This window comes from Nannospalax galili, unplaced genomic scaffold (assembly GCF_000622305.1).
Source record: "Nannospalax galili isolate Female #2095 unplaced genomic scaffold, S.galili_v1.0 scaffold187, whole genome shotgun sequence".
Lineage (NCBI taxonomy): Eukaryota > Metazoa > Chordata > Mammalia > Rodentia > Spalacidae > Nannospalax > Nannospalax galili.
In genome coordinates this window covers 580,600-605,239 of record NW_008357584.1, presented here as the reverse complement: position 1 = coordinate 605,239, position 24,640 = coordinate 580,600, and the positions used below count along the sequence as shown (strand labels likewise).

Sequence of the window (24,640 nt, the reverse complement as noted above, 5' to 3'; positions counted from 1 at the left end):
AAGCTGTATTCTAAAGCACATTTAAACTATAGAATTTGAAATTATAGACAGCTTGATGTAGTCATTTGCATTTTTGTTTGTTGTATTGGTTTCCTAAGGGTGCCAAAGCAAAGGACCACAAACTGGGCCTTTTAAATGTTGGCAGGACTGTGCTGTCAGGGTTCTTGAGGAGACCCTGCTCTGTGACTCTTAGCGTTTGTGTCACTGGCTCCCCTTGGCTTTCTTTTATATCACTCCACCTCTGCCTCTGTTAACACATGACATTTTCCCTGTGTGAATCTGAAACTGGTTCTAAAAATGTGGTCCCTGGACCCACACCATCACTGAGGAACTTGTTAGAAATGCAAATTTTCATACGCCACTGCAGATCTCTTGATTTGGAAACTTGTAACTAGCCTTCCGGATAGACTGACTGATCAAGATGGAAAAGAAAGACAGTAAAGAAGAGGACAAGTTTAAGAAGTTACTGCACGTTAATAGGTGCTAGAGGTACCGGTAGGATGCCTGGGGAAGAAAGAGCCTTGTGAGGTAAAGACCTGCAGCACTGGAGAGTGAGATGTAAGAGTGTCTGAGTGAGGCACGTTTGCAGCAGAGAACAGCAAGTGCAAAGTCCCTGGTGTGTTTAAGGAACAAAGCAACAAGTCCAAAGTTAAAAAAGTATCAGCTTCAATCCTATGAAATTGCTGTTTCTACATTTTGGTCTCCAAAACCACTAAATACAAGGAGAGATTAGAAAGTGTGTAGAATAGCAAGATAGATCATACAAAGGTCATTTTAAGGTTTTGGGCTTTTAAAATGAGGTTAGGAAGATAGTAGAGGCTTTTGAGAAAATGGGTGACAAGATCAGATTTCAGGTGATAGCATCACATTGGCTTACTTGAAAAAAATGGACTGAAGGAAGAAAGGTTGAAGTAAGAGAAATGCTGGCTGAAGACTAGTGCAGTAATTAAAAGAGAAAGGCAGTTCAGACAGGGTAGGCAGTGTAGAGGCTGCACACAGTGAGGGTGAGCATGCTAAGAAGGCCTTTTCCCCGCTACTCTAGTTGCCTAGTTACCTTAGTAATCTTGCTGCCTTTCTTAAAGGTGACCAGTGCTGCAATTCATCTTTAGATGGTTTCTTTCCTGAGATATTTTATGTGTATGTAAGAAACTGAACTCCCGCAAGTTAGTGGACTTGTTCCTTTGTTTTAAAATGCTGTGTGTGTGGGTGTGTGTGCATGTGCCCTTGGCAAGTCAACATCAGGTGTCTTCCTCTGTTGCTTTCTACCTTTTTGAAACAGGGTCTCTCAACCTAGAACTTCCCAATTCTGTTAGAATGGCTAGGTAGCAAGTCCCAGCAGTTGTTCTCTCTCCCCATACTGGGGTTGCAGGCATGTGCCACTGCATCTGGCTTTTTTACATGGGTTCTGGGAGTTTGAATGAACCCGGGTCTTGATGCTTGCATGGCAAGCACTTAACCCAACTGAGCCATCTCCCCATCCTAGTGGAGTGGTTCTTAACTGAGGCTGATTTTCTCCTCCATTTGGCTTTGTCTACATGCATTTTTGGTTGTCACAGGTAATAGGAATGCCACTGTCATCTAGCAAATAGAGGCTTGCTCAAGGCCCTGGGTTTGATTTCCAACACCACCCACATACACACAAAAAAAGAATGTCTCCCTAATTCTAGTTTCAGTAGTTGGGTGGTTCTAAGTGAAAGAGGAACACTGCTGAATAATTTAGGTAATTCCCAATGATTAAAGCAAGATGAACAGATGAAAGGAGGATGCTGTTGACTTACTTTGGGACAACCTAAATTTGAGATTCCTGTGGTCCAGGTTCAAGTGTATGTTTTGAGTCTATGGAACTCTGAATATTGGAGAATTCTGAAAAGAATGAGGAGATGTAATACTTGTTGGAAAATTAATGCATTTTGATTTTACTCTCTAATCTGCCTTTGCTTAATTTTTGTCCATAAAATTAAACTTTTTTTATGTTTCACATAGACAGAAATTTATGTGTATATGTGTATGTATTCCTATTTACAAGTGCAATGAGATTGTGCTTTGCAGACTTCAGTACTTGTGTCCTAAAAAATTAATGTTTTATGTAGTTTTCAAAATGAGTGACAAGGATGAGGCAGAGTGTAATGGATATGGCTCGATCTCTTTAATGTAAATTTAGAAGCTGATATGAGCATTGCTTTTATGTTGTAAAACCTCATGTAGGGAAGATTGGTCTTGAACCCCCAATCCTTCTGCCTCCATATTGCAAGTACTAGTTTACAAATGTGTACCACCATACTACTTTTTGCAGGGGGGCGGGGGCAAGGTTCCAAACAAATTTTGAGGAAGAGTTAGTGTAAAAGATAGTAATAAACCCTTTTGTATATTTTCTCCCTTTAGTCATTTCCATTCTTTTTTGCTATTTGCTGCTTTTTTTTGTTCTATTTACATTCTCTACTTTTCCATAATACATCTTATTAACAGTTAAAACTATTAAACAAAAATTTTTGGCTCATAAAATCTTTGCAATGGTACAAATATTTTCCTCACCAACACATGTAGATTGTTATGTTTAACAGCTGTAAAGTATTCTTTTGTATGGATAATACCTGTATCAGCTAACGTTTCAGTTTATGGCTGTCATGACCTAATATTAAAAGGCTTCTATGATTTCATCCATAAGGTTATTTTCTGTTCATGAAATGATTGAGGCATATTCAGTTAAAAAAACTTAAAATTGCCAAATGTTCTTCCAAAAGACAATGAAAGTATATATTGTGAGGAAGAATGCATGATCCAGTTAATAATACTACGTGCTAATTACCAACAAATTGTCAATACACTGTTGATTTGATTTGCTTTTCCTTAATTGCCAGTGAATTCTGAACAGCCTTGACCATTGTATTTGTTTTCCTCTAAATCTTTTTGTTCTTTTACTTTTTATATTGTTAATCATATGTCTTTACACTATGCATTCGTTTTTAAGACATATTAAAAGGAAACATTTCTTTTGAACCACCTGCTTTGCCTCCAGGAATTTATTTGGTGCATAAGCCACTTTTCTGTAGACTTAGCTTCTGAGTTTTAGGAAGGTCTGAATTCATGATATATGTATGCAAAAAGACGGGGTTTTTTTTTTTGTATTTTAAAAATATTGAAAACTTAGAAGCCTCTGAAAATTTTAATCATTAGACAAGGATCTAGCTGGTTGCTTTTTGTGTTTCCCAAAAGATTATTTTCATACCATTTCTTGAATAAACCAGTCTTCTCCTCCACATGGACTTGTTTTTTCACAAACCATTTCAATCTGATGAAGTCCCTGATAGAGACCTTTACAGAACACAGCTGTAGATTGACAAAGTTAGGGTGATTAATTTGCTGCAATAAAGGAGACTTATACAGCTGAGGAAATGCCAGCATTTCACTGAAGAAGAAACCAGTGCTATAGAGTTTTGGAGAAAGGTGTATTGAGGCAAAATTTAAGTACTGTAATATTTGATAGTTTTAAAAGCATTGCAAGGCTAGGTCTCAAGAGGTTCAAGAGGTTAATCAGCATCAGGCATGGTCTGAGAAACAGGCAACAGGGTCTCTTGTTTCTTTGGAGACCACAGAATTAAGATAATTGTGGAGCTGGGCGTGTGGCACACACTTGTAGTCCCAGCACTTGGGAAGCAGAGGCAGGCAGATCTCTGAGTTCCAGGCCAGCCTGGTCTACATTGTGAGTTCCAGGCCAGTTGGAGCTACAGGGAAAACCCTGTTTCAAAAAGACCAAAAAACCAGATAATTGTGGAATGTTGTGTGTGAACAAACCTTATCTAAAGTTCTGAGTTGGAGATTTTGTTGCTTTGGTTGCATAATGATCAGTCATCCATGCAAGAAGTGGAGTGGCCTATTTTCACTGATACAGCTTTAAACAGTATAGTTTCTGAATATGGAGCTGGAATTAGAGGCATTTGTGAGTGGCCTAACTTGAGTGCTGGGAACTGAACTCGGGTCCTCCTCAAGAGCAATATGTGCTTTTAATTGCAGAGCCATTTTTTCCAGCCCCATGTAGACATGTTTTAATATAAAGTAGGCTGTGTTTACTTCCCTCCATCCATTCTCCTGTCAAGAATTACCATTTACACCCCCATACTTATTTTTCCAAACTTTTCTACCAAGTTATTTAACTTTTAAAATTCTTCCTGTATTTTAACTGGGATCCCATTACGTATATAGTCCTCACTGTTGTCCTACTCTAGGGCTCTTCATCCTGTGAACCTGAAATTCAGTACCATTTGAGCAGTAACTCCCCATTTTCTCCTTCCCACAACCCTTGCCAACCTAAATTCTACCCTGTCGTTGACTGTTACTTAAAGTATTTCATGTAAGTAGAACTGTCCTTTTATGATTGGTTTATTTCATTTAACAGAATGGCCTGAACTTTTATCCATTTTGCATATGCTCTTCATCCTGTGAACCTGAAATTCAGTACCATTTGAGCAGTAACTCCCCATTTTCTCCTTCCCACAACCCTTGCCAACCTAAATTCTACCCTGTCGTTGACTGTTACTTAAAGTATTTCATGTAAGTAGAACTGTCCTTTTATGATTGGTTTATTTCATTTAACAGAATGGCCTGAACTTTTATCCATTTTGCATATTGAAATTCCTTTCCTGGTATAGCATCTTTTAATGCACAAAGTTGAAAAATTTTGATGAACCCAGTTTGCTTCTAACTTCTTTACTATTGACTCTATCTTTGGTGTTGTATTGCCAAGAAATCATTGCCAAATCCAATGCTGTGAAGCTTTTGTTCTATGCTTTCTTGAGACTTTTATAATTGTATATCTTGAGACCAATCTCATTCTTTTGCATGTGGTCATCTGGTTTTCCCATGCTATTTGTTAAAAGGGCTGTCTTTTGCATGTTACATAGTCTCGGTTCATTTGCCAAAATATCATTGGATCCATAAAGCAAGAGATTATTTCTGTACTCTTACTTCATTGGTTTGCATGTCTGTCTTTAGTGCCACATTATTTTGGGTATCATAGTTCTTACAGTATCTTGAAAAATCAGGAAGTATGAGTCTTACAGTTTTGTTCCTTTTTTTCAGTATTTTTTTTTTTTTAATCTATTTAGGGCCCCTTAACATTCCATATAATTTTTAAGGTTAAATTTTTCTAATTTTATAGAAAGTATTGTTGGAATTTACTAAAGATTAAATTGAATCTGTAGATCATTTGTTGATTATGTTGAATCTATAGATCAAACACTACATCTTAACAATGCTAAGTGTTGAAATCCATGAACAAGGACTATACTTGTATTTATGTATTATTTAATTTGAACAGGGTTCTGTAGTTCTCATTCTACAATTTCATCTTTGCAAGTTAATTACTAAATTTCTTTTTTATGTTAAAAGGAATTGCTATTTTCCTTTTCATGTTTTGTCTTTGTCAGTATATAAACTGATTTTTATGTTCCAGTTCCAGGGGATCCAACCTCCTCTTCTGGCCTCTGTGGGTATTGCAGGCACACAGTGCAGTTACATACATGCAGGTAAAATACTTATATATATATATATATATATATATGATCATATCTGCAAAATGATCATTTTATTTCTTTAAAAAAATTTTTACAAGGGGCTGGAGAGATGGTCAGCAGTTAAGTGCACTGACTGCTCTTACAGAGGACCCAGGTTTGGTTTCCACCATCCTGGGACATGGCTACCAACCATCTGTAACTTCAGTTCCAGAGGAATCCCAGTATCCTCATCTGACCTCTGTGGGCACTGGATGACACAGGTGCCCTCACATACATGCAGATAGTATACTCATACACAAAAATAAAAATAATAAATATTTAATAAAAAGTAAAACTTTACAATACTTTATTTTGTATGTATGTTAGTGCACATGTACTATGGTATCTTGTAGAGGTCAAAGGACACCTTGTAGGAGTCAGTTCTCCTACCATATGGTTTTCAAGAATCAAACTCAGGTTGTCAGGTTTGGTGGCAAGCCTTTATTCACTGAGCTATCTCACTCGTCCAGTTTTACATCTTTCTTTCCAATTTGGATGTTCTTTATTTTTTCTTGCTTAATTACTTTGGCTGTAGTCGCAAGTACTGTTTTCAGTAGAAATGGTAAAACTATGTGTCCTTGCCTTGTTCCTGATCCTAGAGAAGTTGCTACAGTTTTTTTATAGTTCTTTTTGACATTGGCTGTAGGTCTCTCATCTGTGGCCTTTATTATAATGAGGTAGTTGCCTTCTGTACTTAGGTTGATGAGCATTTCTATCATGAAAAGATATTGAAATTTGTCACATGCATCAATTCAGATGACTTTTTTTAAAAATGATGTTTATATGGTGTATTAGTTTGATTTTTATATGTTGAACCATTCTTCATTCCAGTAGTTAACCTGACTTCATCATGACATACTCTTTCAATGTTATACTGAATTCAGTTTACTAGTATTTTGTTGACAGTCTTTGTATTGTTCACAGTAGATACTCTTTATGGGTTTTTGTTTGTTTTTTGCTTATCTTTACCTTTGCTCTCAAGGTAATGAGGTAAGATGTGTCTTCTATCTTTTGGGGGGGGAAATGGTGGTAAAGCTTGGATTTAGTTCTTTTAATATTTGATAGGATTAACCTTTGAAGCCATGAGGATGGGGGCTTTTCTTTGTGGGGACATTTGGGTTACTGCTCAGTCTCCTTACTAGTTATAGGCCTCTTCAGATTTTCTTTTACATTGTTACTTTAGTCTTGGTACATACTGTCTTTTTAGCAATTTTAATCGCACTTATACAGCTGTTGTTATCAGTTATTCATAGTCTCCTATAATCACATTGCCCCTACATTAATTTCTGATTAAGTAATTTGAATCTATTCCTTTTCTTAGACTACCTAAAGATTTTTTTTCAATTTTGTTTATCTTTCTGAAGAACCAAATTTAATTTCATTGATTTTCCTTTGTTGGTTTTCATTTATGTTCATTTTTGCATTAATCTTTATAATTTTTTTTAAAATGTGTATGCGTGTATTGCCTGCATGTAGGTAAGTCCACCTTACCTACATGCGGGCAGTGCCCGCAGAGATCAGAAGAGGCTGTCGGATCCCCTGGGACTGGAGTTACGGACAGTTGTTAGCTGCCATGTGGGTCTTTCCTTCTGCTAGTTTTGGATTTTGGTTTTTGTCCTCCTTAGTTTTTAAGTTGTATGGATAGGGTGTTGATTTGAGACCCTTCTTTTTTGGTTACTCACTATATAAGTATTCCTCTTAGCACTGCTTCTTGTGTCCAGGAAGTTTAGTTTGCTGTTTCTGTTTTATTTCCACAGTTTCCCAGTGTTCCTTCTGTTGTTTTCCATTCTCATCTTATGTTTGGTTAAGGGAATGCTTTGTATATTCTGTCTTTATAAATATCTTGAGAATTTGTGGCCTGACATGTGTCTTGGGAAATGTCCCATGTATACTTGAGTAGAACATGTATTCTGTTGTTCCTTGGTACAGTGTTTTCTATGTTTGTTGGTTATAGTTGGCTTATTATATTCCTCATGTCTTCTGTTTTCTTATCTTTTTATGGTTCTATTCATCCCTAAGAGGAGCATACTGTATTTCTCCTTTAGTTTCACTTTTTGCTTTTTATGTTTTAGTGGTCTTTTGTTAGACACATCAATTTATAATTTTTATCTTCTGTGTGAGCCTTTTAGTATATAATGTTTTGTCGCTTGTGGCCTTTTAAAATTTAAAGTACAGATTTTCTGCTATTCATAAAGCTCCTACTGTCTGGTTACCATTTGCATGCAATGTCTCTTTGTGTGCAATGTCTCTTCTGTGCTTTTACTTTCAACCTATTGTATGTTTGGATCTAAAGTTAGTTTCTTAGAGATAAAGCATAGTTGGATCATGTTTATTCTGCCTATCTTTTCCTCTTGATTAGAGTTTAATCTGTTTTCATTTAAAGAATTAAGTTTCAGGAGGGATGTCATCATTCTAGTGTTTTCTCGCCCCTCATTTTCTTAGTATCTCATTTCCTTTCAAGTGTGTCGTAAAGCTATTTTCTTTGGTTACAAAGGGAATTATACTTAGTGTCTTCAGGTTGCAGTACTCTAGTTTGAGTTCATACCAGTTTAACTTAGGAGCATGCAAAAATTCTGTTTTTTACAATCTCACCTGTTTTAGTTGTTGATATCACACAATCACACCTTCATACATTGTGTGTCAAAGTCATAAACCAATGCCAGTCTCTTAAATTATGTGGAAAACAAAGTATAGAGCTGAAAGGAAAGTTACAGTAATGCTAAGCTGTAGATTTGCTTGTGTGTTTTTTATTTCTTCACACTTCTGTCGAATGTCCTTTTACAGGAGTCTGCATTTCTTGCAGAGCGGGTCTGTAGTTATGAACAACTTGGATTGTTTACTTGAGAATGTCTGAAGTTTCACTTTGATGTTAAAGTTCATCAGATGTAGGGTTGACAGGTCTTTTGTTTTTGTTTTGCCACTTTATCAGTCTACTGCCTTCTGTCCTCCAAAGTTTTAGATGAGAAATATGATAATCTCACTGACAGTCATTTGTAGGTGATGAGTCACTTCTTCGTGCTTTCAGAATTGTCTCTTTGGCCTCCTACAGTTTGATTATAATGCATGTTGCTATAAATTTCTCAGTTCATCCTACTTGGAGTCTATTCAGCTTCTCAATGCTAATATTGATATCTTTCATGAATTTGGGATTGTTAATTATTTCTTAAGATACTCTGTTGGAGACTTGCACACTCTGGAAGTGTGGTGTACCACAGACATTGAAGGCTCTGCTTACTTTTCATTGTTTTCTTTCTGTTACTCAGACACAGTAATTTAAATTGTTGTATTTTCAGATTTGCTTTTTCTCTATTTTTTTCTGCCTGCCAAAATTTGACTCGTATTCTTTCTAGTCGATTTTTAAATTTAATTACCATGTTTTTAAGCTTCAGAATTTCTTCTTAGTTTCTTCTTGAGGTTTTCTGTTCATCACCTTTAATAGATTTCTGTCAGGTCTGTTGTAGACATAGTTTGTTAGGTTTTGCTGTTATTGCTTTGAATGAATCATTTTCATATTTGTGTGCCTTGTGCTATTTGTGGAAAACCAGATGTTTCCATTTAATAATTTGATCATGAAATCAGATTTCCCCCATTCCCTGGTGTTTTGATTTGGTTGTTGTAGTCTGCCTCTGTGTCAAAGATAAGTGTAAAGTTAAGGTATTTCTGAGGTTGTGATTTATCTGGCTTTATAATTTCCCTTGTGCAGTTACTTGTGAATGCTTTGGTTCTTTTAAAATATATTTTATTTATTTGTATTTTATGTGTATGAGTGTATTGCCTGTATGTATGTAAGTGCCCCCATTGTTGTGCAGTGCCCACAGAGGTCAGAAGAGGGCATCAGAACCCCTGGAACTGGAGTTAAAGATGGTTTTTAGCTGCCATGTGGGTGCTGGGAACTGAACCCAGGTCCTCTGCAAGAGCAGCCAGTGCTATTAACCAGTAAGCTATCTCTCCAGCTCATAAATGCTTTAGTTCTTAATATCCTAGTTCCCCAGTACTTGTGTTCAAGTGAGCCTTATTTTAGTTAATAAGGTCCCCCAGATCTTAGAACTGTGATACTGGCAATTTGGATATAACAGAAGCCATAACATGCTTTTAAAAAGATGGAAATTTTCAACTTGAGCCAGGAAAAAGTCATATATACCAGGGTTGCTAAAAATCCACAGTGTAATAAGATAATTTGAGGGAGACCGCATTCAAGTGACGGTTATTGAAGTATATTATTTTTAATTTTATTTTTATTCTTAACAGTATTTATAAATTGAATTTTGTTTCATATATGTATGTGTAGGGAAAAATCAGTATATTTATGGTCCACTGCTGTCTCCAATTTTGGGTACCCACTGAGAGTCTTAGAATGTATCCCCTGCAGATAGGGGTGAGGCTACTGCATTACAATTTTGAAACAAGATTGTAAGTAAAGTTGTTGGCTTAGAGAAGAATGGTCAGGAGTGGAGTGAGAAAATTGTCATAACGAGTAAAGTAGAGAAGTATGAAGGTAAGATGGAGAGGAGTGGACTGTGAATAAGGTGTGCTACTTTGCTGCCACTTCAAGACAGGTAGTGTTTGTTCTTGCACTACTGTCTTGTGAAAAGCATCATAGTCAGCAGCTGTAACAAGCAAGGTGCTCTGTTTTGGATTATGGAAGTTTTTATTCTAAACCAGAGAAAATTTGCAGTGATTTTATCTTTTGCCTGTACTACACTACAGATGGTCCCCCACTCTTTGACTTTATGGTCAGGATATAACCCCATTGGAGGTCAGGGAACATAACTCTCACATAACCCCATTGGAGAGTGAAAGTGAAATGTAGCATGTTTCCTTTTGAGGGCTAATCACCCAGTAACCAGACAGCTGCCAAATGCTACTGTTTATTTCATGACCTAAAACACTCTTAGCCACTATTTAGTATTTAAAAAAAAAAAAAAAAATAGCCCAAATGTAGTGATTACCTGTTCTGGGGAAACAGATCTCTCAGACCATTTCAAGAGGTCAATAAAATCAATACTGTTTATACTTAATAACAAGATGTTACTGCTTTTTTAAATTTTTTACTCATTTTCTCACAGATGAGTAGTTTGGGTTTGTAGACTGCACATGCAGTGTCTGTTGTGACAAGCTGATATGATGTTTCAGATCCACCTTCTTTCTTTTAAGCCAGATACTGATATTTATAAAAACTTAAAGCAATATCCCCCCCATTTCTTTTAGAAACTGTATTTTTCATAAATACAAAAGGTCCATAATTTCTGTTAATACAAACATTATTTGTATTAGCAGGTAGTGGGTTTATGTAAGTAAATATACATGGTCCCTGACTTTCAATGGTTCAGTTTATGTTTTGGAATTTTTTTTTTTTTAGATTTTTACCATGGTGTGAAAGCAGTATGCAATCAGTATAAACCACTTTTTGAGTTCTGAATTTTGACCTTTTCCTGGGCTGGTGGTATGTGGGCAGGACACTTTTGATGTGAAACTATAGCAGCTCCCAGTTGGCATGCCTTACCACGGAAAATAACTGACACTCTATAGTGTGTGGCTAAGCTGTAGTATTCAGTAGGCTGTCAGTATTAAAAGCATGTTTGAATTCTAATATTTTCACTTTGTGATAGGCTTATTGGGATACATCCCCGTTGTAAGTTGAAATTGTATGTAAGCAGAGATTTTGTTTATTTGCCTGCTTATTTGTTTTTAAATATTTTATTATTTTTAAATGTGTGAGTATATTGCCTGCATGTATGTAAGTATACCTGTATTGTGTAATGCCTGTGGAGGTCAGAAGAGGGTGTTGGATCCCTTGGAACTGGAGTTACACATGATTGTTAGCCACTGTGTGGGTGCTAGTAACTGAACCCTAGTTCTCTGCAAGAGCAGCCGGTGCTCTTAACTGCTGAGCCATCTCTCCAACCCTTGCTTGTTTGTTTTGAGACAGTCTTACCACCATGTAGTCCATGCTGGCCTCAAACTTTAGATCCTCCTGCCTTAGTCTCTGGAGTGCTGGAATTACAGGTATGCCACCACTCCTGCTAAACAAAGGCTTTGTAGAGCAATGAAAATATTCTGTGTGGTACTGTAGTGACAGATTCATGTCTTACATTCATTCAAACCCATGTGAAGCACATCACTAAGAGTGAACCCTAATGTGAACTATGGATTTTGGTTGATTCCTAGGTTTGTTAGTTATGTAGACCTTTCCTTTAAATGCCTGCTCATTCTTAGCTCACTCCATAATTTACAATAGGTACTGAAAAATTAATTGAAATCTCTAGACATGTTGTTGGGGCTGATCACCAGTGATCCTGGTAAGATTATGGGTGTGCTTTGCTGCTCAACCTTGTAGGAGTTCCAGAGTACAAATCCAAACTAAGTCATTTTAACTTTTGCTGTCCTAAAATCATGGTAGCAGATGATGCCAGTGCTCTGTCCAAAGGCCTTTCTTCCTTGCTATTTTTGGTCTTCGGGTGTGGGTCATTCCCAATGTCTATTTCCTTCTGTTCTCACTGGGATAAAGCTGTCTTCACAATGTTGGAGCCTACTCTGCCAGTGTACGTGCTATACAGGTTATCTAGAAAATTTCTTCCTAAGGGTTGATCTCAACTTATGATCAGTGGTGACATTATCTCCAGTGCTGCCTTGAGGGATGGGCTAAATTTGCCTTCCATGGGACCTTGCTTGGTATCTTATTTTTGCTTAGCTCCCTTCCTTGTCTTATTTCCCTACAAATTTTCCCAGTGAACACTTCAGTTGACTTTTAAGAGAAACTGGGTCACAAAATGATTAAGAAACAGTTTATTTGGGCTGCTCTAAGTAGCAACTCAGGAGACACATACTTCAGGCAACTGAAATGTTCTCTGAGGTCACAGAAATTTCAAACACAAAAAGACAAAAAAAATCCCAGGTAGGAAGGGGTATTATATCAGGCAGAGAATCAACATGTCTTACAAGAAAGGAACTAGTAATTTAAAGATAATGGATCATTCAATAGTCAGAAAGAGAGAGTGGGGAAAGAAAGAAAATAGAATCTTGGAGTGGGGAGTGGCACAGATCTGTAATCCTAGCACTTGGGAAGTAGAGGCAGGAGGATCCTCAGCTATACTACATAGTAAGTTCAAGATCAGCCTAGACCGTGTGAGACCATTTCACTAAAAACCCAAACAAAAAAGGAATTTTTTGTTGTTTTGGTTTTTAAATATTTATTTTTATTTTATGTGTGTGAGTGTATTGCCTGTGTGTGTGTAAGTGCATCTGTGTTGTGTAATGCCTGTGGAGGTCAGAAGAGGGTGTCATATCTCTTGGAACTGAAGTTACTGGCAGTTATTAGCCACTGTGTGGGTGCTGGGATTCAAACCTGGGTCCTCTGGAAGAGCAACCAGTGCTCTTAACTGCTGAGCTTTCTCTCCAGCCTGCAAAAGAATTCTGGAGAAAAGAAAGGAGTTAGATTTGAAATGACCCCAGTGAGTCTCTATAAGATTAGAATGCTTCATGGGAATGAAAACCATAGGTCTTGGCTCTTAAATTGCAGGGTGTAGTACATTGCATAGGGCCAAACATTTATTTGGGGGAAAAAAAAAGGTGTTTTTTTGTTTGTTTATTTGCTTATTTGTTTGCTTTAAAGTTTATTTGGAGGTAGTTGTGACTAAAACCTGGTCTCTTGTGTCCTCTGGGTCTAGTATTTTGGAATATCTCAGTTTGCCTCTTTCTTTAATTTTAAATATTCCCTACTTTTTAATCTCTTTCATCCAAGTGCCTCTTCTTAGAGTTTGCTTCTAGGAACCTGAGTTAATTTATGCTGCATTTGCTTGACTAGTGTAGTATTTTTGAGTGAGATAAATTAGACTGTACTTTTCTGTGCTGTGTATTTTGGTTTTTTTCTTTTATTATTATATTGGTGTCAAGCTTTAAAAGAATTTGCTATGTAGTATTTTAGAATGATTTACTTTTTTTTTTTTTTTTTTTTTTTTTAAGATTGAACTATTTGCCTGGCATGGTGGGTGTATATCTTTAATCCCAGCACTCAGGAGGCAGAAGCAGGCGAATCTTGGTGAGATCCAAGCCAACCTCGTCTACAGAGTGAGTTCCAGGCCAGCTGGAGCTACAGGGAGACCTGGCTCAAAAAAAGAACGTAAAGAAAATTTGACATGAGATTTATACTAAAATTCTGTAATCCAGTAAATGAAGATGATGTTGGTTTTTTAGAATGTAATACGGGCTCTGTGATGGGAGGAAATATTTCCTATAGGGCTGACATTTACAGTGTCATCCTGGGGAAGGTAAGGCAGCTGGGCCTCCACCAAAAGCAGAGGGATCTTGTTACATCTCCCTAACTCATCCCCAGCTTAGAAAGCAGAGAGGTATGATCAGAACTGGTTCTAGAGTTTTAACTCTCCAGCCCCACCCCTTTAACTGAGCATCTGCTAAGTTGGCCACATGTCCAGAAGGTTCCACAACCTCCCAGAATAGCACTACCAGCTCGTATCCAAGTGTTTAAGTACATGAACCAATTTTGGGGTGAGGGGTGAACATTTCCCAGTAAAATCATAACATAACCTATCTGATACAGATTTTTCTCATCTGTAATATAGAGATATTATCAAATTTTTAGGTTGCTTTGAGGGTTATAGCAAACAGTTTTTAACATGGTGCTTCTCATGTACTTTGCAGGCCATTTTAGTTTGTCACTAAGATTCATCTTAGTTTTAAAGAAAAGTATGTGAGAAAAAAAATAAAGATGTATAATCACTTTACTTTGGTTTGAAAAGGGGAGTATATTTTGAATATATATTATATAAACATAGCACATGAATATAGTAATCTAGAACAATTTCAAATATTGGCTTGAAACTTTGGCAAGATAGATCATATAAGTCCTTGAGAGTGGGATAATCTTTTTTTTTCTTTTTCAATCAAGTACAACAGGGTTCTAGGAACTTTATTGTGAATTCCAGAGGTGCTCTGAAAGCCTAAAAATTGGGCGATTACTTGCTTTTATGGTAAAAGGCATTGAAGTCTTGGTAAGAGGGTATTAGTGATTTGCTGATGTGACTGAAAACTAAGTACAATAGAAGAGGAATATTAGTATTAGTATTTCAGATATATTGTAAGTTCCTTTCAAGAACAATGCAGTAAAGCAAATATCCCAATACAAAATGAATTGTAATATTTTGGTTCCCCATGATATGAGTTACAGTTGCACAGTGCTATGGTTGGACAATGCTATTGTCTTTAAAATGTACATACTGTAATTTTTAAGAATGGTCTGGTCTTCCAAACCCTCAGTGAATCATACTCTTAGTAGTAGGGGACTCCTCTGTATTAATGGCTGCTCACTCATGACAAGTAGGTTGCTGAAGGTTGCAGGGAGTGACACTGCCATGTTTCTGAAAACAAAATAATGACAATGAAAATTGCCACATCAATTGATACTTCCTTTTACAAAGGGTCTGTCACATGGAAGCTGCAGGATAGCAGTTTATGCCTGTATGTCTTTCTCTAAAATTGTAGTGAGTCCTCTCAAGCTGTGTCTCTGCTTTATCAGCTGAGTTAATGTAATAGTCTAAATCCCTTGCTGTCGTATCAACAGTATTTGCTGAATCTTCGTCATGATTGGTTTCTATCTTAAGAAAAGAAAACACTCTTTTCTGTAAGAAGTACTCCTCAAGGTTAAAGTTTTAGGGTGAAATTTTAGTAATTCAGGTACATCTTCAGACTCTAGTTCTAACCTGGCAACTTCAGACCACATTGTTCCCTTGCCTGTTTCCACCACATCTATAGTTGCCTCCTCTACTGAAGTCTGGAAATCCTTGGAATTATCAACAAAGGTTGAAAACGTCTTATAAAATGCATCCAATGAATCATGAATCCTTTCCAGGTGGTTTTCAGTTTGCTTTGGCTAGATCCATCAGGTGAATTGCTGCCTGCAGCACATAAATTCTTTAAAAATGTGTTTCTTAGGGCTGGCAGGATGGCTCAGTGGTTAGGAGCACTGGTTGCTCTTGCAGAGGACCTGGGTTTGGTTCTTAGAACCCACATGGTGGCTAACAACCATCCGTAACTCCAGTTCCGGGTGATCCGCCACCCTCTTCTGACCTTCACAGGCATTGCACAACATGGGTGTGCTTACACACATGCAGGCAATGCACTCAAACATGTAAAACAAAAAATAATGAATAAAACAAAACATTTTAAAATGCATTTCTTAAATAAGGCTTAAAACTTCAAACTACTCTTTGATCCATGGGAAGCTGTTAGCAAGCCTGAACACAGCATTCATCTTGTTCTGTATCTCTAATCTCCATCAGAGGTCTTGGATGGGCAGAAGTAGTAGTGTTTTGAAAGGAATCTTTTTTCCTGAGAAGTAGGTCTCAGGAAAATATTCAGTAAAAATTTTATCAGTAGAAGTACTATCATCCAGGCTTTGTTATTCCATTACGGAGCATAGGGAGAGTAAATTTGGTACAACTTTGAAGGGCTTAAGATTTTTGGAATGATGAATGAGCACTCGCTTCACCTAAGGGCATCTACTGCATTAGTCCTTAACAAGAGATGCCAGTCCTATGAAGCCTTGAAGCCAAGAACTGTCTTTTCTTGTCTCTGAAAGTCTTACATGGCATCTTTTTCTAATATAAGGTTCTTTCATCTACACTGAAAATGAAGTTTAGTGTAGCCCCTTTTCATTGATGATCTTAGCTAGGTCTTCTGAATAACTTGCTGCAGTTTCTACGTCAGCATTTCCTGCTTCACTTTGCACTTTGCTGTCTCCAAACCTCATGAACCAACCTCTGCCAGCTCTATACTTTGCTTCTGTACCATCTTCACCTCCAACTTGTATTTTGAAACTTTTAATTGAAGAGTTAGGGCCTTGCTCTGAGTTAGGTTTTGGCTTAAGGGAGTATGATAGTGAATCTTCCATTCACCAAAACTTTTTTCAGATAAGCAGTAAGGCTGTTTCACCATCGTCATCTGTATGTACACTGTAGTAGAAATTTCGGTTTGCTTCAAGAACTTTTTCTTTGCTTTTACTACTTGGCTCTTTGGCATAAGAAACTGGTTTTTGTGTCTCAGATTTTAATATGCCTCCCTTAATAAGTTTATTTATTTCCAGGTTTTGATTTAAAGTGACAAGTATATCTGAGTGGTTTTTTTTTTTTCCACTTGAACACTTAAAAGTCCACTTTAAGATTATTATTTGGCATAATTTCAGTATTGTTGTATTCTGGGGAAAGGGGAAAAAAGACAGAACAAGAAGTTAATCAACTAGAACACATATACCCTTTATTAGGTTCATAGTCTCATACAGATGTGTTTCATGGTGTCCCAAAACAACAATAGTATTGATATAAAAGATCACAGACCACCATAATAGATAATAATAATAATAGTAATTAGCCAGGCCTCATGGCTCAGGCTTGTAATCCTAGCTATTTTGGAGACTGAGGCGGGGGATCACAAATTCAGGATACAAAGTAAGTTCCAGGCCAGTCTGGACAACTTAGTGAGATCTTGTCTCAAAAAGTAGAGGGATACCTGGTGTGGTGGTGCACACCTTTAATCCCAACACTCAGGAGGTGGAGGCAGTGTGTGAAATCCAGGCCAGCCTAGTCTGTGTAGTGAGTTCCAGGCCAGCTGTGGCTACAGGGAGACCCTGTCTCAGAAAAGCAAAACCAAACAACAACTACTAAAATTAAAAAAAACAAAAAACAACCAAACAAACAAAAAACCAGCGGAGGGATGTCTAACATGCATGAGGCCCAAAGTTCAATCCCTAGCACTGCCAAAAACAAACAAAAACCAAATGAAGTATTAAGGGCATTACCCAGTTGTGCCTATGATGCAGAGTGAGCCTATACTTTGGAAAAATAGACTTGTTTAGTTCAGGATTTCCACAGCCTTCAATATATAAAGAGTACAACATCTTTTATTGCAAAGGGCAATAATATAAGTTATGCCTGTCTCTACAGGGGCTAAGAAAATTAACATTCAAAGTTCTATAAGAGATTAAAAAATGTGAGAACACCTCAAAATAATATCAAAATTTTAAAAGATTTATTTGGGTTTTTTGAGACAGGGTCTCCCTGTACCCCCAGCTGGCTCAGAATTTACTATGTAGACCAGGTTGGCCTCCATCTCATAGATCTGCCTGCCTCTGCCTCCCAAGTGCTGGGATTAAAGGCATGTGCTACCTCTAGCAGCTTTTAAAGATTTATTTGTGTGTGTGTGTGTGTGTGTGTGTGTGTGTGTGTGTGTTCATTCATGTGAATGAGGGTGCCAAGGGGACAGAAGAGTGAGTTGGATTCCCTGAAGATGGAATTACAGGCAGTTGTAAGTGGCCTGATGTGGGTGTTGGCAACCAAACTCTGGTCCTCTAAAGGCAAGTTCTCCTAACCACTGAGTCATCCCTCCAGCCCCAATATTGACAGAATTTTAAGAAAAATATACTTGATCAAATTGTACTTAATATATGAAGGTAATAGGCATTCTCAACCTTCAAGAATTTCAGTTATAACACCAAATAACTGGCTCAACAATCTAGCTGGAAAAATGTAACATTAATAAAGAATTCACACTTATGAAAGGTCTGATAAAATGACTGTTGGTGAGGTTGGAATCTAATTTCACATAGGTCAAAGATTAAGCAGTCAAGCAATTACAGTTCAAAATACATATTTACCAAATAAAACTTTAATAAAATTGTGTGCGTATGTGTGTGTGCATATTGATTTTCGCATTGCAGCAAAAATGTAATGTCTAAAATTGAAATGTAGTTAAATAACTTCAATAATTTTCTGTGTCTTTAAAAGGGTCATTTAGAGGACAAAGGTCATTCTAAATCTAGGTGATCTTCTGTCCATTAGATTAATTTTGTTTCCTTTTTCTGATTTTACATGTTAAATATTTGAAATAGCATGACCAATATAACCCCAATTTTGTGAAAGTTAACAATGTGGTTAAGAGTCAGAAGGCTCGATTCATAGGGCTAGTGTGACAGGAATGTTACTGATTTCTCTGTCTTCATCTGTAAAATGGGGATAATAGATCTTAGTGTATCCACATCAAGCTCTTAAACACTTTTTTTTTTACATTTATTTGTATGTGCATGCATGCACATACATGCATGACATAGCACATGTGTGGAGGTCAGAGGACAGCTTGACAGGAGCCAGTTCTCTCCTTCCATGTGAGTTCCAGGGATTGAATTCAGGCATCAGGTTTGGTAGCAGGCACCTTTACAAACCCACAGCCATTTTGCCTAATCTCCATATAAAGCTTGTATTTCTCAAATGTTAGCTGTAATTACCTCTTTGTTATCCCTTGATATTTATAGGTATAGATCTGTAATGATTCTTGCCAGATGTTAATGATGGTTATTTTTGATTAGTGAGCTTTGGGGTGGTTTCTTCCTTCTTTATACAATTCAGTATTGATGGAATTTATAACACATAGTCATCTCTTTAACATAAATTTTCGATTTCTCAACAGTTCTTTTTGCACTGGAAATCTCAGTTGACAAGCCTAGAAATCTGTATTTTTAAAATATTTCTTAAGTGATGCTGATACATGGGACTTAGAAAGCACTTGATATAAACAAACCCTACCCACTTGGCTCAAGCTTCCATAATATCCAGCATGGTTGAGTGATATCTTCTTGTCTTCAATACTGCTGTGAAGAAACTGAGAGGTGCATATGATTTTTACTAGAAATCCTAGTGGGCTTTGGGACTACATTTCACCATGTGAGAGGACTGTTTTATCCCAGGAACAGGAAGGAAAATAAGAGTTTACAAATACCTAGTCATGAGGCAGGATTCCTTGAAATTGGAAGGGTGTTGAGTAACAGCAATAAGGAGAAGCCAGCAGACACTACCTAATGATGCTCCAAGGAAAGAAGAGTAAGCATGGACAGCAGGCAGCAGCATTTTTAAAAATATATTTTAATTGAATTTTTGTGGATTTCATACATCTTAATCATATTTAGCCCCCCCCTTCACTATCTGCACACCCCATACCCACCCACAGGACTTCATGCATTTTGTCATATATATTATGACCTATGCAGTCAAGTTTGTGTACTCAGATGGATTCATCCACTGGAGGCTGTTCAGACTGGTATTGTTACTCCCTTAAAGATCAACTCTCCCTCTCCCAGCGGCCAACAGTTCTTCACCAAAGTTGTGGCCTCCTGCCCATTTCCCCAGTACTGTGCTTGTTTTTGTCTGAGTTTGCATGGGTCTTCTGCATACTGTCACCATTGCTGTAAGTTCATATGAGCAAGGTCCCAGGAATCTGTAAGACTGTTTCCTTATGGTCATGTACTTCCTCCCCTGGCTTTCAAAATCTTTCTGCCCCCTCTTCCACAATGGCCCCTGAGCCCTCTCCAGGGACCCAAACTCTACAGTCTTATTCTCTACACTTTGGCCAGTTGTGGCATTTTGTGTTCATTGCCCTCTGTTGCATGAGGAAACTTCACTGAGGGGAGTTGAGAGCTGCATTAGTATTGTCTCTGCTCCTTGTTCTATGTTCCATGAACCTTAGGTGTAGAGGTTCCATCGTAGATGTGTCACTTATGGTTGGGCATCTCACAGACCTTATTCTTTATGTGTGATCAGAGTGGAACTCTGTAATAGTCTTACAAAACAAGCGTCTTTGATGAGTGGTGACCGGCATATTTATCTGTAAATATAAGGATCCATATTTAGCATATAGTAAGAAATTACATTTGTCTAAGGATGTGACAGCCTTGGGGTTTTCTCAGAGATCTATGACCTTTCCAGCCATGTATATTTTGCTATCTCTACAGTGCCACACATGAATTCCCTCCCATTGAGCAGGCTTTAAGGCCAGTTAGGTATTACCTACAAGATTAAAAAAGCCACTATTGCACTGATCTAATTTGCTGTGCTGGTCATTGTTGTGGTCATTTGGCTTCAAAGCTGGGGTTGGACCATTGTCTGATTTTTCTCCCTTAGCAGCTTCCATAGTGTCCTCCAAAACTATGAGAGCTGGGAGGAGGCTTCCAGGTCAGTTTCAGCTCTGTTGTTCTAAGTCCTGTGTTGGCAGTGTGTCCTGTCTTCAGCAATAGGGTCTTACCTTCAAGTTCTGGGAAATAATCGGGGACTGTGGCAATAGGCTATATAATTTTGGGAGTCTCTTGGACTACCCTGAGCAGCAGTTTGAAGGAGGTTTCTCCTGTCTGGCACTGTGTTTCTTGTTATGTAGCTTTCAACTTTACATACGCACTCATGTATAGATACTGTATATGTATTTTTCAGTAGGCTTTTGAACTAATACATTTCCCTCTGGTTTTCACACTGGCTAAGCATTATTTATCTTTCCTCTCTCTCCCTGACCAACTCTTCCCCCCTGGTCCCCAATTAAGTACTCCTGTTTTCCCCTTGATAATACCTGTTTCCTATTATTTCCTCCTCTCTTGAATTCCTCCTCCTCCTTTACCCCTATGGTTAGTTGTATAATCTTCCCTTTCCCTCCCAGTTAAATACCCCCATTTACCCATTTCCCTTTTGGTAACACCTGTCTCCTACTGTTCTCTCTTAGGCTTCTTCTTTGCTTTTATCTCCATGGTTTCTTTCCATTTTCCTGGCTCCTGTAGTTACATGAAGGATATATATGTACATATAAGGATTTGGTGCTAAGGTTCACAAATGAGGGAGAACATATGTCATTTGTTTTTCTGAGTCTGTGTTACTTCACTTTATACAACAGTTTCTAGTTCTATCCATTTACTTGCAAATTTCATGATTTCGTCTTTCTTTTCCAGTGAATAAAACTCCATTGTATAATATACCACATTTTCATTATCCATTCATCAGTTGAGGGACACCTAGGTTTCTTCCATTTCTTAGCTATTATGAAAACAGCAACTAACATGGATGTACAAGTATCTCTACGGTAGGACGAGTCCTTTGTGTATATGCCAAGGAAAGATGAACCAGGTCACATGGTAAATTCATTTTAGTTTTTAAAGATTGCATAGTGGTTGCATGAGTTTGCAATCTCACTGGCAGTGAATGAGTGTTCCCCTTTCTCCACATCCTCACCAGCATTTGGTATCATTGTTCTCTTGAGCGTAGCCTGTCTGACTGGGGTAGGAGGAAATCATAAAGTGATTTTGATTTGCATTTCTCTTATTACTGCTATGATGCTGAAACTTTTAAAGGTGCTTTTAGCCATTTTTTATTTCTTCTTTTGAAAACTGTTCACATCCATAGCCCATCTTTTAATTGGGTCTTTTTTTTTTTTTTCTTGATTCTTTGAGTTTATTTTGAATTAATCCTATGTCAGATATGTAGCTGGTGAGGATTTTCTTCCACTCTTGCGTTTCCTCTTCACTTTCTTGGTTGTTTCTTTTGCTGCACAGAAACTTTTTAGTTTAGTGAGATCCCACTTGCTGATTGTTGACCTTAATTCCTGAGCAACTGATGTCCAATTTAGGAAGTCATTTCCTGTACCTTTATCTTGTAGGATACTGCCTATGTTTTTGTCTAACAGTTTTAGTGTTTCAGGTTTCACATTGAGGTCTTTGATACATTTGGAGTTGACTTTTGTGTAGGGTGATAACGGTCTAATTTCATTCTTCTACAGGTGGAGATACATTTGTTTTTTGTTCATACAGAACGTCTTTATTGGATTTGTTAGAGAGCATAGGGTAGGAGTTTATTTACAGAAGAGTGGACACCCCACATTTATGGCAGTGCTGTAAACTCCACACTTAAATACAGCTCCTGTGACCTCCCACCAGCTGCACAAAATGGTGAGAGGGGTCCCTCTTGGTGTTTTCGGCTTATAAATCCTTTTCCCCTCCCCTCACATGCAGCTAAGGGAGGACTGGGTGGGAGGAGTAACTGACCAGGTGGAGATAAGTTGTGCCAGCACCATTTGTTGATGTTGCTGTCTTTTCTCCAGTGTCTGTTCTGGGCACCTTTGTCAAATACCAGGTGGATGAAATTGCATGCACTCATGTTTGGCTCTTCAGTTATGTTCCATTGATCTATGTGTCTGTTTTTGTGCCAGTGCCATGCTGTTTTTATGACTCTATCTCTGTAGTACAGTTTGAGATCCAATATGATAATCTCCCCCAGCACTGCTCTTTGTGCTCAGGATTGCTTTGGCTATCTGGAGTCTTTTGTGATTCTATATGAATTTTAGCATAGTTTTTTTCTAATTCTGTGAAGAATGTCAAAGGAATTTTGATTGGCATTGCATTGACCCTATAGATTATTTTCAGTAGGATGTCATTTTCACAATATTAATTTTACCAATTCATGAGCACAGGAGGTCTTTTCCTGGTATCTTCCTTAATATCTTCAAAGATTTAAATTTTTAATTTTAAAGATTTTTAAATGTCTTTGGTCAGATTTATTCCTATGTATTTTTTTGAGGCTATTGTAAATGGGAGAATTTCCATGAACTCTTTATCTGATTGTTTGCTCTTGGTATATGGAAAGGCTACTGATTTTTGTTAATTGATTTTGTAATCTGCCACTGTGCTCAAAGTGTTGATCATTTCTAGTTTTCTGGTGGAATTTGTGTGATCGCTTATGTATAATGTATTATCTGTAAATAGGGATAATTTTACTTCTCCAATGGATACCCCTTTAATTTCCTTCTCGTGTTATTGCTCTAGCAAGAGTTTCAAGCACTATTTTGAACAGGAGTGAAGATAGTGCATAGCCTTGTCTGGTTTCTGATTTTAATGGGAATGCTTCGAGTTTTTCTCCATTTAGAATGATGTTGGCTGTGGCTTCGTTGTACATAGCTTTAATTTTGTTGAGGTATGTTCCTTCCAGTCCAGTCTCCTTTAGGACTTGTATTAGTCACTTTTCTGTTGCTGTGATAGAAGGAAGAGTTTGTTTGCACTTACGATTCCAGGAGAATTACAGTCTGTCATGGCAGGGAGGTATGGTGGTTGGAGGTGGCTGGAGCAGGAGCAGGAGAAGCCAAGCTCTCACATCATCACGCAGGCACAGGAAGCAAGAGAGTGACTGGAGATCCAGCAAGGCTTAAGAACTCTAAGCTGCCCCCCCCACACCAGGGATGTGCTTCTTCCAGGATAGCCACACCTTCTAAAACCTTCTAAAACAGCACCATCATCTGGGGACAAAATGTCCAAACACTTGGAGCCTATGAGGGACATTTTCATTCAAACTACCACAGGACCTTTAACATGAATGCATGTATGTTAGATTTTTATCAAAGGCTTTTTCTGTATCTGTTGAGATGACCATATGATTTATTACATTTATTAACTTAGTATGTTGAACCATCCCTGCATTTCTGGAATAAAGCCAACTTGATCATGGTGGACGATCTTTTTGATGTGTGTCTTTATGCAGTTACCAAATATTTTATTGAGAATTTTTGAATCTGTGTTCATTAAGGATGTGGGCCTATAGTTTTCTTTTTTTGTTGCGTCTTTACCTGGTCTGGGAATTAGAGTAATACTGGCTTCATAGAAACAGGGAGAACTCCCAGACACCTTTTATCTTTTTGAATAATTTAAGTAGTATTGGTTATATATCTTCTTTAAATGTCTGGTAGAATTCTACTGTGAATTCATCTGGGCCTGGGCTTTTCAGTTGGAAGGTTTTGTATTACTCTTTCAATTTTGTTATTTGTTATGGGTCTGTTTAAGCTTTTGGTTTCTTGGTTTAGGTTTGGTGGTTTCCGTGAATTTAGAAATTTATTCATTTCTTTTAGGTTTTCAAATTTAATAGATTATATGTTTTTAAAGTATTCCCTTTTTATATTCCGGATATTTTTACTGTCTGTTGTACTGTTTCCCTTTTCTTTGATTTTTGTTGATTTGGATTTGCTTTCTTTTGGTAAATTACGGCAAGGGTCTTATCTTCTTTGTTTAAAAAACCCAGCTCTTAGATTCATTGATTCTTTGTATTGTTTTGTTTCTATTTCATTTATTTTTGCTCTGATTTTTTAATTTAATTTAATTTAATTTTTAACAGAGCATAGGGTAGTGATTTATTTACAGAAGAATGGGCACCTGACATTTACGGCTATGCCGTAAAGTCCACACTCAAATACAGATCCTGTGACCTCCCAATAGCCACACAAAATTGTTAGAG

General features: G+C 37.4%; 1 protein-coding gene across 5 annotated transcripts in view; it reads left to right on the top strand.

Moving 5' to 3' along the window:
- Nucleotides 1-24,640, top strand: part of C1galt1 (core 1 synthase, glycoprotein-N-acetylgalactosamine 3-beta-galactosyltransferase 1) — a 44,524-nt gene that overhangs the window by 2,375 nt on the left and 17,509 nt on the right. For 2 of the 5 annotated variants that reach the window (XM_029557232.1, XM_008855209.3), the window contains exon 2: nucleotides 13,512-13,616. The exons of 2 other annotated variants lie outside the window; for them this stretch is intronic. The gene's annotated coding sequence lies outside the window, so the exon portion shown is untranslated. Of the gene's footprint in view, nucleotides 1-13,511; nucleotides 13,669-24,640 lie in introns of all 5 variants that reach the window. One more of the 5 variants, XM_029557233.1, reaches the window with a different exon arrangement.